We start from the raw sequence: 11,732 nt of genomic DNA on the forward strand, positions 1-11,732 counted from the left end.
GGCTGACTTCTCTTCCACGTCTTATTTCCTCACTCACTGCCTTACATGTATTCTCTTACCTTCCAAATAAACTACTTGCACTCAAATCCTCTCTCAGGGTCTGCTTGTTGGAGGACCCCAAACTAAGAAGACACTAGGTTAGCAATAGAGGTGGCTGGAGTTAGGACAGCGGCAATCACCCACTTATACAGATAGTGAGAATATGCTTGAGCACCTACTGTATACCCAGATTCTGAATGCTGAGGACACTGGGGTGAACCTGTCTTGGGCCTTGCCTTTAAGAAACACACTGGGGCCAGGTGCAGTGACTCACAGCCATAATCGCAGCACTTTGGGAGTCAGAAGTTCAAGACCAGCCTGGCGAACATGCCAAAACCCTGTCTCTACTAAAATAAATATATATATAAATATAATATATATTTATTATATAATATATAATATAAAAATATATAAATATATTAAATATAATACACACACACACACACACAAATTACCCAGGTGTGGTGGCATGCACCTGTAATTCCAGGAGGCTGAGGCACAAGAATCGCTTGAACCTGGGGAGGTGGAGGTTGCAGTAAAACGAGATCGCACCACTGCACTCAGCCTGGGTGATGGAGTGAGACTCTATCTCAAAAAAGAAAGAGGGAAAGAGAGAGAGAGGGAGGGAAGGAGGGAGGGAGAGAGGCAGGCAGGCAGGCAAGCAGGCAGGCACTGGGCTGAGTGCAGTGGCTCACATCTGTAATCCCAGCACTTTGGGTGGCCCAGGTGGGTGGATCACTTGAGCCCAAAAGTTTGAGACCAGCCTAGGCAACATGGCAAAACCTCGTGTCTACAAAAAATACAAAAATTAGCTGGGCATGGGGGCTCACACCTGTAGTCCCAGCTACCTGGGAGGCTGAGGTGGGGGAATCACTTGAGCCCATGAAGTCAAGGCTACAGTGAGCCGTGATCACACGACTGCATTCCTTCCTGGGTGACAGAGTGAGGCCCTGTAAAAAAAAGAGGGGAGAGGGGAGAGGGGAGTGGGGAGAAGGGAGTGGGGAGAGGGAGGGAGGGAAGGGAGGAAGGGAGGGAAGGGAGGGAGGGAGGGAAGGAAGGAAGGAAGGAAGGAAGGAAGGAAGGAAGGAAGGAAGGAAGGAAGGAAGGAAAAAGAGAGAGAGAAAGAAAAAGAAAGGAAGGAAGGAAGGAAAAGGAAAAGGAAAGCACTGTCTAGTGAGTGAGGCAGACAAGTAAACCAGCAGTTACCAGCAGAGGTACGAGCGATAACGGAACTTAGTATGGGATGCTATAGGCACATAATGGAGACTCCCTAACTCAGCTTGGAGGATGGAGGAGGCAACAACTAAACTGTGTCTTTTTTTTTTTTTGAGACAGAGTCTCGCTGTGTCACTCAGGCTGGAGTGCAGTGGCGAGATCTCGGCTGACTGCAATCTCTGCCTCCCGGGTTCAAGCGATTCTCCTGCCTCAGCCTCCTGAGTAGCTGGGATTACAGACAGGCACCACCAAGCCGGGCATATTTTTGTGTTTTTAGTAGAGACAGGGTTTCACCATATTGGCCAGGCTAGTCTCAAACTCCTGACCTCAGGTGAAGTGCCCACCTTGGCCTCCCAAAGTGCTGGGATGACAGGCGTGAGCCACCGCACTCAGCCTAAGCTGTGTCTTAAATGTTCAGTAGGAGCTGCTCACATGGAGAAAGTGAGGAAGGGTGCTCCAGGTAAAGGAACAGTATAGGTAAAGGCACAGAAATATAACCAAGTGCAGCCAGGTTCCAGAAACACTAAGCCATCCATTGGGGACGGGACACTGGGCATATATGAAGAATAGTGGGAAATGAGCCAGATTCCAGATCCTAAAAGGGCTCTTGGACATTACATTTTTTAAAGGGGAATCTGAATACGTCAATGTTTAACCTGAAGACATGAAACTCTAGCCGGGTATGGTGACACACCCCTGTAGTCCCAGCTACCCAGGAGGTTGAGGCCAGGAGTTGGAGGCTGCAGTGAGCCATGGTCGTGCCTGTGAGTAGCCACTGCACTCAGTCTGGGCAACATAGTGGGACCAAAAAAGAAGTGGGGGTGGGGGAGGAAGGAAGGAAGGAAGGAAGGGAGGAAGGGAGGGAAGGAGAAGAAGGGAAGGAAGGAAGAAGAAGAAGGGAAGGAGGAAAGGAAGGAAGGAGAAGAAGGGAAGGAAGGAGAAGAAGGGAAGGAAGGAAGGAGAAGAAGGGAAGGGAGGGAGGAAGGAAGGAAAAAGAAAGGAAGGAAGGAGAAGAAGGGAAGGAAGGAAGGAAGAAGGGAAGGAAGGAGGGAAGGCAGGAAGGTCTAACAAGGGCATATTTCAGACAGCTTAGGAAGCTCTTTCCCTTCTCTCCTTGTCCTGCTTCACTAAGGGTCCAGGCCTGGCTGAGACCAAATGGCTGTTTGCAAAGGGTCCTGGGGGTAGTCTCTGCAGCAATGACTGATGAGGCTTAGGAGGAAAGGTTAGACTAGAGGGACAGCAAGCAGGGCAGCACTGTGCCCTCTTGTGTCAGCCAAGCCAGCCATCAAAGCCCTCCTGGAATGATGCTTACCGGGACCCAGCTCCCACCCTCTTCAGAGAGCCTTGTCTCTTTGAAGTGTAGGAAATCAGGTTTGGGTGCTAATCTGTGTCGATATGGGGAGAGGTGATTCTGACATACCTGGGTACATCTGGGAACCAGTGGAATGGAACTGCCAAAAGCCAGAGCTGTGATCAACCAGAAGCCTCTTAAAGAGTGGTGAGTGGGCATGGCATGGTGGCTCATGCTTGTCATCCCAGCACTTTGGGAGGCCAGGGCAGGAGGATCACTTGAGGCCAGGAGTTTGAGACCAGCCTGGGCAATATAGCAAGACCCCCATCTCTACAAAAATTAGCCAGGTGTGGTGGTGCATACCTATAGTCTCAGCTACTCAGGAGGCTGAGGCAGGTGGATCACTTGACCCTGAAAGGTTGAGGCTCCAGTGAGCTGTGTTTGTACCACTGCACTCCAGCCGGGACAACAGAGTGAGACCCTGTCAAAAAAAAAAAAAAAAAGAGTGATGAATGACGGGTCTGAGGAGCTTGACCTGGTAGCAAAGCCTTCTGTGGTGGGAGGTGCAATTCCAAGTACAGCAGGAGGCTGTCACAGATGTCTTCCTGGCCCAGCTCCATTGACTTCTATCTGGGTCCTAGGACAGAAAAGCCCTCCGGGTAAAGCCTGGAAGAGTTGCTTTAATAAAATCTCTGTTCCAAGTTCTTTTCATGAGTTATCTCATTTAGTCTCATGACAGCTCAATGAGGCACTTATTAAATTACCATGTACCTTTTTAAGAAGTAAATGAGGGACAGAATTGCTAAGTAATTTACCCAAGGACACGTAGTTTTTAAGTTGTCAGAGACACCACACTGCAGCTCAGCTCAACGTGAAGTATGTCACCCCCAAGAAATCTAGCAGGGTCATGGGAGCTCCAGACCAGAAACTGCCATGTTTTTTAGGCAGCACCTGCTGGTGTTCAAACTTCAACCTGATTGGTGTATCCAAGGTCACATGATGCACCACCTAACCAATTGCTCTGTCGAGGGGGATGCAAAAAGCCAATGGGCTTAACCCTGTGTCGCATACTCATCCCTGAAGCAGAGGTTGGAGCCCCACCCTAACCACACTGGGCAGACAAGAATTTCTGCAAACAAAAATCCAGGGCTGTTGCCAAAGGAAAAGGAAATCGTTTCCGGAGCAAATACCTTGCAACCACTACATTCACCTAAGGGAAACATGATTTATTCCATCTACAACAGGACATGGAGCACAAAGAGAATTGTGTCAGGATCCCACCAGGAAAAAGCAGGCATACTCAAAGTGGGTAATTTGAAGAGTGCTTAATAATAAAGGGATCATTTACAAGGAGACAGGCAAAGTGTAGGGAAACCACAGGGGTGGGGCAGAGTCCAGGACCAGTCACCTTCCACAGGTCACCAGAACCTGTGGAGGGAGCCAGCTGTGGGAAGACGGTGGCCTGACAGGAACCTGACCTTGATTTGGGGAGGCAGCCAGCCTGTGGGGACACCATGGAGAAGGAACTGGGGGAATAAATCCCAGATCCCTCTCTATTTCCCCAATCTGGCTTCCTGCATGTGTCCCATTGACTGAAGCCAGCCAGAAACCAGAGGGGTAGGATGCCTGTTGATGCAAACCATACAAGTCAGCCTCCCAGGGTGCAAAGCATGGGGTGTGGATCCAGAGAGGCTATGAAGGCACCCAGCACATCTTACTACTCCCTGAAAGCAGAGCCTGAGACAGGGACTTAGGTGCAGTAGTGTCTGGGGGAGGAGATTTAGAGGAACCAGTCATGTGTGAGAGAGAGTGAGACAGAGAAGGAGGAAGAGTTGCTGCTCTCCCCATAGAGAAATACTCCCAAGATGGTTCGTTTGAAGGACAGGCCTCATCCCTTTTGGTTGAGGATTTGCCCCAGGGGCATCCTGATGATATTTATTTATGTGAGGAGAAGGCTGCCATAGCCAGAGAAAGGAGAAAGTCCTGGGGCAGAAGGTGAGGAGATGTGCTGCACTTACCTGTGAGGGACTCTGATTATGCAAGTGAGTCTCAGCTTGCCCCAAACCATTCACCATCTCAGCTATAGCTGAAATCAGAAGTGAGCTGAGGGGTGGGATGTGGGGTACCAAATGCATAGGCATCTGCACAATAGGTCTCATGTAGAGTCTTAACAGTCTGCATTCTAGACCAACATCCCAGGAGGCCCTAAAAGAGCTGGGCAGCAAAGCACAATTGCAGAAAACTTCCATGCAGAATAAATACCATGTGTTGGCACCGGAGGATGTGAGCAAGTCAGAGTCCCTTAGAAGAGGGAAGGAACAGTTCATCAGACTGATATGTCATTTTATACCCCTAGTGCATCAGTTATTCTACTGCTGCATAACAAATTTCCAAGATGGCTCACTCACAGGGTATTACGGACTGAATGTGTTCCCCACCCCCCACATTTGTATGTTGAAATCCTAATTCCCAATGTAGTTGTATTTGGGGCCTTTGGGAAGGTAATTAAGGTTTGATGAGGTCATAAAGATGGTTATAATCCAGTAAGACTGGTGTCTTTTTAAAAAGAGGAAGAGGCACCAGGAGCATGCACACACAGGGAAGAAGGACCTGTGAGGACACAGTGAGAAGACAGCCATCTGCAAGCCCAGGAGAGAGCCCTCCCAGGAGACCAGCCCTGCTGCCACCTTGATCTTGGACTTCCAGCTTCCAGAACTGTGAGAACATTAATTTCTGTTGGTGAAGGTCCCCAGACTGTGGCAATTTGCTATGGCAGCCGTAGCAGCTGAGTACATGTGGTTGTTGGCGGGAGGCCTCAGTTCCTCACCATGCAGACCTCCCTGCTGCGTCTTCACAACATGGCAGCTGGCTTCCCCCAGAGTGAGGAATCTAAAAGAGCAAGGTGAATCCACAGTGCCTCTTATGGCCTAGCCTTGGAAGTTATATTCCATTATTTTCACAAGATCCTATAGGTCACACAGGCCAGCCCTATTCACTGCAACAAGGGACTTCAAGAGCATGAATACCAGGAGGCTGGGCATCCTCCTGGAGTGTGAGCATATGGTTGGCATGTACAGGTACTCAGTATTTAGTGACTGTTGACTGTGCCCCAGCACCATGCAAACCCTGCTCCACAGCCCCTTCCCCCAAGAGCTTATATTATTTTGGGAAAGTTAATGTACAGTTTGAATAAGGAGAGACCAGACAAGCTAGTGCTCAAGAGAACCATAAATTGAAAAGGCTGAAGTGGCTAAAAGTGGCCTTGGAGAGGCTCCAGATAGATTAGTGGTGGACAGAGAGCCAGCTGTGCGCCTATTCTGACCCTGCAAGGGGAAGGTCCTTACTGCTTGGAAGGTGGGGGTAGGAAGCCGTAGGCCTCTCTGCAACTTGCCCAGAGCCTCCAGCGGTGGCTGAGTGACATTGAGCTGATCCTGCCCCACTGTTTTCTGCCCAATGACTGACACCACCCGAGATTGTTGTTCCAGCTGGGGACAAGCCTGGAGACCTTGAGAGCAGGAAAGGCCCCCAGAGGCCATCAGATCTCATGTTTGATGTGAAAAAACTGAAGCCCAGGGAGAAAAGTGGGTTGTCTGAGGTCATCAGGAAACAAACCTGTACTCAGCACCCTCTTTGGGCCACGTCATGGGCCTGGCCCTTCACACTCATCATGTCATTTAATCTCTACATCAACCCTGAACTGTAGGAATGGTAAACCCCGTTTTACAGATGAGGAAACTAAGGCTCAGAGAAGAGAAGTGAGCTGTCCGCAGTCACAGAGTGAAGAAGTGATGGAACCTAGATTGGAGCACAGATCTCTCTGGGGTAGAAGGTGGACAAATGGAAGAGATGGTAAAGTCGGATATCTACGCCCCTACCAATGGTGGCCTGTGGGGTCTGTTTCTGCTTCCAGCCCTCTCCAGCCCTGGCAGGAGCTCGCTGAATGGTGCCAGGGACACATGGCCATATTTAGCAATCCCCAAGAAGAGCAGGCCCGCTCTGGGACAGAGCACACAGAGGTGACCCCACTGAGCTCTTGGCTGCCTCCATGTTCCCCATTGCAAGAAGAGTTGCCGCCATGTGAAGCAACTATTGCCACAGGCATGGAGCCTCAGCATCTCAGGATAAGGCCATGGGGACTCAGGGGACCTGAGCTCTGGCGCAAAAACTCATATGATCGGGACCAGCGTTGTGCAATGGTTTGGGTCAAGGGTTTGCCAGTCAGAGGCTCCGATAAACAACGCTGGGCTCCTTAGATACAAGCAGAACAAACTTTTGTTGGGTGTGTCCTTAGAGTGGCAGGCCCCAGAAAGGACATTGAAATAGACATTATTTCATATGTTCACAACACTCTTTATAGATGAGGAAACTGAGGCCAGAGAGGGGACATGACACACCCAAGGTCGCAGAGTTATTAAGTGCCCAGGTTGAAATTCAAACCCAGGCTACCCTCCACCACAGTCTGCCACCTTACTTTACAGACAACGCTCCCTGCTCCCAGGATGCGTGTTTGGGTGGGCGGCCATTTCCTTGTGTTTACATTAGGATCCCTATTGAAGGGCTGTCCGGATTGGCAGTGTCGCCCAGGGGTTAAATGTGAGGCATTTAGTGACTAGCAGATCTGCATCCAAGTCCTGATCTGCAACTTGCAAGCTCTGGGCTTTCAGGCAAGTCTGTGGACCTGTGTGCTGTCAGTCTCCTTACACCTAGGATAAGGATGAGAATCTCTGTGTTGTGGGTCACTGTGATCATTCAGTGAGCTAAAACCAGGCACAGTGGCACGCACCTGTAATCCCAGCTACTTAGGATGCTGAGGGAGGAGGATGGCTTCAGGCTAGGAGTTTGAGATCAGCCTGGGCAACACAGTGAGACCCCATCTAAAAACAAAGATACAATTCAACAATTTTAGGGCCTGTATTCAAGGGCCTGTTGGAAGCAATTGGTAAATACTCATTGACCTGGTGAGGTTTTTTAAGATTTTAATTTATTTTATTTGTTTTTAATTGACAAATAAAATGGTATGTATCTATTGTGGACAACATGCTCTTTTGAAATATATATACGTTGTGGAGTGGCTAAATCAAGCTAATTAATGCACTGATGGTGTTTTTTTTATCAGTTTAGGCCGCTATTCTGAAAGGTGCTCCATATCTCAGTTTCACATGAGCCTAGAAACCCCTATGGGTACAGTCACCATCTTAAGAATCCTTGCATCTGCCTGACCCAGAACCTGGCAGACTCCAGCAGATAATTCAAGGTCCAGCAACAGCCTGAACAGATCCCTGCGTTGGCATTGATCAGATTGGAGAAGAATATAGTTCCATGGCCGGGCGCGGTGGCTCAAGCCTGTAATCCCAGCACTTTGGGAGGCTGAGACGGGCGGATCACGAGGTCAGGAGATCGAGACCATCCTGGCTAAAACGATGAAACCCCGTCTCTACTAAAAAATACAAAAAACTAGCCGGGCGAGGTGGCAGGTGCCTGTAATCCCAGCTACTCGGGAGGCTGAGGCAGGAGAATGGTGTGAACCCGGGAGGTGGAGCTTGCAGTGAGCTGAGATCTGGCCACTGCACTCCAGCCTGGGCGACAGAGCCAGACTCTGTCTCAAAAAAAAAAAAAAAAAAAAAAAGAATATAGTTCCATGGCCAAGAGCAAGACAGGTCTGGAGGGGAGTCCCACCTCTGCCGCTTTCTAGCTGTGTGGCCTTAGACAAAGTGCCTGGCCTCTTTCACCCCGAGTATTCTTTTCTGTAAATAGGAATGACGACCCCTGCTCCCAGAGTTGTTCTGAGAATGAAACACTGTTCAGGCTCTGAGCACGGAATTACTCATTCATATTGCTCATCATCGTGACCGTTGTGTAAAGATTCTGTTTCACATCTGCCTCTCCCCTCTGGCTCTGAAGGCCGGGAGGTTTCAGGAGACCCAGGGGAGAAGGACGTAGGAGCAGGACCCCTATTGAGCTTCCATGATATGCCAGTCCATCTCCACACTAGGGGCTTTGCCTATGTGATTACTCCATTTAACCCTGGTGACAGCCAGAAGGAGGTTGTAGTCTCATCATTGTTAGAGAGAAATGAACTGAAGCTCAGAGAGATTAAGTAACTCGCCAAAGGCTTCCCAGCTTGAAGAGGTAGAACTGGGCTTGTTACCTGGGTCTGTCTGAAGAAGCCTGTGCTCCTTCCACCAGCTCCACCACAATCATGCCTGCATCGCAGAGCCTAGCATAGATGGACCCAGTACGTGCCTGTTGAATGAATGATTGTAACCAAGGTTCATGTTGAATGATGCACGAGAGGCCCCCATCCAGTTATGGGGTTCACGGCTGTCTGCCTCATAAGGGTAGATACAGGCACTTTAACAAAAGTTTGATGCAAAGGCTCACACTGGGAGGAAAAATATTTTGATGAACAGGCTTTGAAATCTGGTCCCATCCTTCCTACCCAGCCAAACTTATTGCACAATGCAGGCACCTGTCCAGATGGTCCTCAACTCAACCCAGGCTCACTGTCATCTAAGATACTCTACTTACACCAGCTCCCCACCCCAATGTCCTTCCTTCTTCCGTGTCCAGGAGGGGCTATGAGGGTAGGAAGGGAGTCATCCCTACTCGCCCTTTCAAAAATGTTCCATTTTTTTTCTTTATCATATAATTCATTTTATTATAGGAAAAAACTGTAGTCAAATAGAGAATGAAATTCTCTATTGCTTCAAATGACTTCATTTCAAATATTCATTTCAAAATGAAAAATAAGAAGTCAAGAACCAACTACAAGCTCGCGACCGAGAGACAAGTGCAGTTAACATCTCTCAAGTTTTTGTACAAGGGCATACAGACATTTACATAATTTTTAACCGAAATGCTGTTTGGAAACCTGCTTCATCCTCTTAAAAATTTTTGTGACAAAAATAATTCCTGTCCACAAAGTACAGACTGTGGACAACACAGACACAAATGCCACTACTAATATTTGGTGGTGATTTGCTTTTCAATTGATGTCTCTATGCCTTTATAACAGGGCACAAAATTGTTCCACTGAACAGTTGAGGATAAATATATTTTCCTTCTAGATCAAGTAAGTCAGTTTTCAGAGTGGGGGCAATCTGGAAAGGTACTGGAGGGGGTCTGCGCTGTTCCTTCTCTCATGGCTATGTCTGCAGTGCTTCCTGGGTATTCTGTCCCTGAAGGTCAAGCCAGAGAGGAAGGAGGCCCTGACTGAGGTCCCCAGGCCGTGGGCCTCTGTGCCAGCAGACTCATTGGCGGCTCAGCTCCAGGCCGCCTCCCAGGCCTCCACCACTCTCCGTGGACACAGCCCCCTGATTTCTATTCTGTCTAGCCCGTGAGCCTAGACAGAATAGACGGAATAGCCCAGCTCCACCACCTCTGGAAGCACAGGATTTCAGGGGTATGACATTCTCTGGAGGAAAGCTGATTTTCTTGGGTCTTGGCCTCTTTCTTGGGTCTCTCGTACATTCACAAGAACGAGGCAGAAATTAATAGGCCAACTAATTATCCTGCCAAGAGCATGCACCTGCCCTAAACAAAAAGGCAATTGCAGCTTTTGTCACTGTTTTCTATTCCCCTTCTCAATATTGTCTCTCCTGCTTCATTTAAGCTCTTCTGTTCATCCTTCTCGATTCACTTCCATGGTCATCCTGGCCCTCAATGGCCTCGCCCTCTTTTGAACTCTTAGGACCTTAGATTCTCTGGAAGGGAGTAACTGGAGCCACTGGTGCCTGAGCTGGGATCGGGAGGCCTTCAGGCACATGCCTTGAGCAAGGTGGACTCAGAGCCTGCATCTGCCTTTGTGGTATCCAGGACAAAGCAGCTGGAGGCTTGGCAGGAATGCATCTTGACTGAGAGTCATGGAGTTGGACAGTGGACATCAGCCCCCAAACCTTATCTCCAGCAGCACAACACGGAGGTTCGCCTTCTGTGGCTGCAGCAACATGGAAACCCAAGGCTGACAGCCATTTTTCTGGTTAGTGGCAGCAACACCTGTGCATGGTGGCCTGAGCCCAGGCAATACAGAGGTGATGGGTCTCGGAGTATCTGGTCTTGGATTAAAGGCCAGAGCCCCATGGCCCACCTTTAATCAAAGGTGGGGCAGGAGCACCGAGGAGGCCACTCTGTGTGGCCCACCATCCACTGTCAGCTTCACCCAGTTCCTCTGGTTTCACTGGAGCATCATTCAAGCTATCCCCGACAGCCCAGGAGGACTCGAAGGGAGGGGCCGCACCTGTCACTGTTTCTGTTTGTGCTGATTACATATTTATTCATGTTCATGATAAAATAAGTAGTTCCCTGCATTGACAAACAAAGCATCCAGACTATCAGTGACTTTTTCACTGCCAGCGCCATCACTGTGAACTCTTAAGGGTGACTGTAGAGCAGCCTCCAGGCTATTGAACGAGTTTTCCTGACCGTCCTGTGGTTCTGTGTCTTTCTTTGCTGGAGCTTGCCCCTCTCATTGGTGTTGGGTTTTAGCAGGACTGCCCATTCCCCAAATTATCATCTGCTGTCTGGTGACTGAGTAATCACCGCATTAACACAGGACATTTATTTATTTCTAAATTCAGCAAGTGCCTAACACATAGTAGGTGTTCAGTTCATGGTGTTTGCTCTTTCATTCAGTCACGGAGCCCAAGGAAAGGGCCCAGGCCAGGCACAGTGGCTCATGCCTGTCATTAAAGCACTTTGGGAGGCCAAGGCAGGAGGGTTGCTTGAGTCCAGGAGTTCGAAATCAGCCTGGGCAACATAGTGAGATGTCATCTCTACAAAAAAAAAAAAAAAGTTTTTAAATTAGCTGAGTGTCGTGGAACAGGTTTGGGGTCCTAGCTATTTGAAAGGCTGAGGCAGAAGGATTGCATGAGCCCAGGAGTTCAAGGTTACAGTGAGCTATAATTGCACCACTGCACTCCAACCTGGGCAACAGAGTAAGATCTTGTCTCAAAAAAATAAATACATTGGCTGGGCATGGTGGCTCACGCCCGTAATCCCAGCACTTTGGGAGGCCGAGGTAGGCAGATCACTTGAGGTCAGGAGTTCGTGACCAGCCTGGCCAACATGGTAAAACTCCATCTCTACTAAAAATACAAAAATTAACCAGGCGTGATGGTGCATGCCTGTAATCCCAGCTACTTGGGAGGCTAAGGCAGGAGAATTGCTTGAACGTGGGAGGCAGAGGTTA

The sequence above is a fragment of the Rhinopithecus roxellana genome, chromosome 1 (genome assembly GCF_007565055.1).
Source record: "Rhinopithecus roxellana isolate Shanxi Qingling chromosome 1, ASM756505v1, whole genome shotgun sequence".
NCBI classification, from domain to species: domain Eukaryota; kingdom Metazoa; phylum Chordata; class Mammalia; order Primates; family Cercopithecidae; genus Rhinopithecus; species Rhinopithecus roxellana.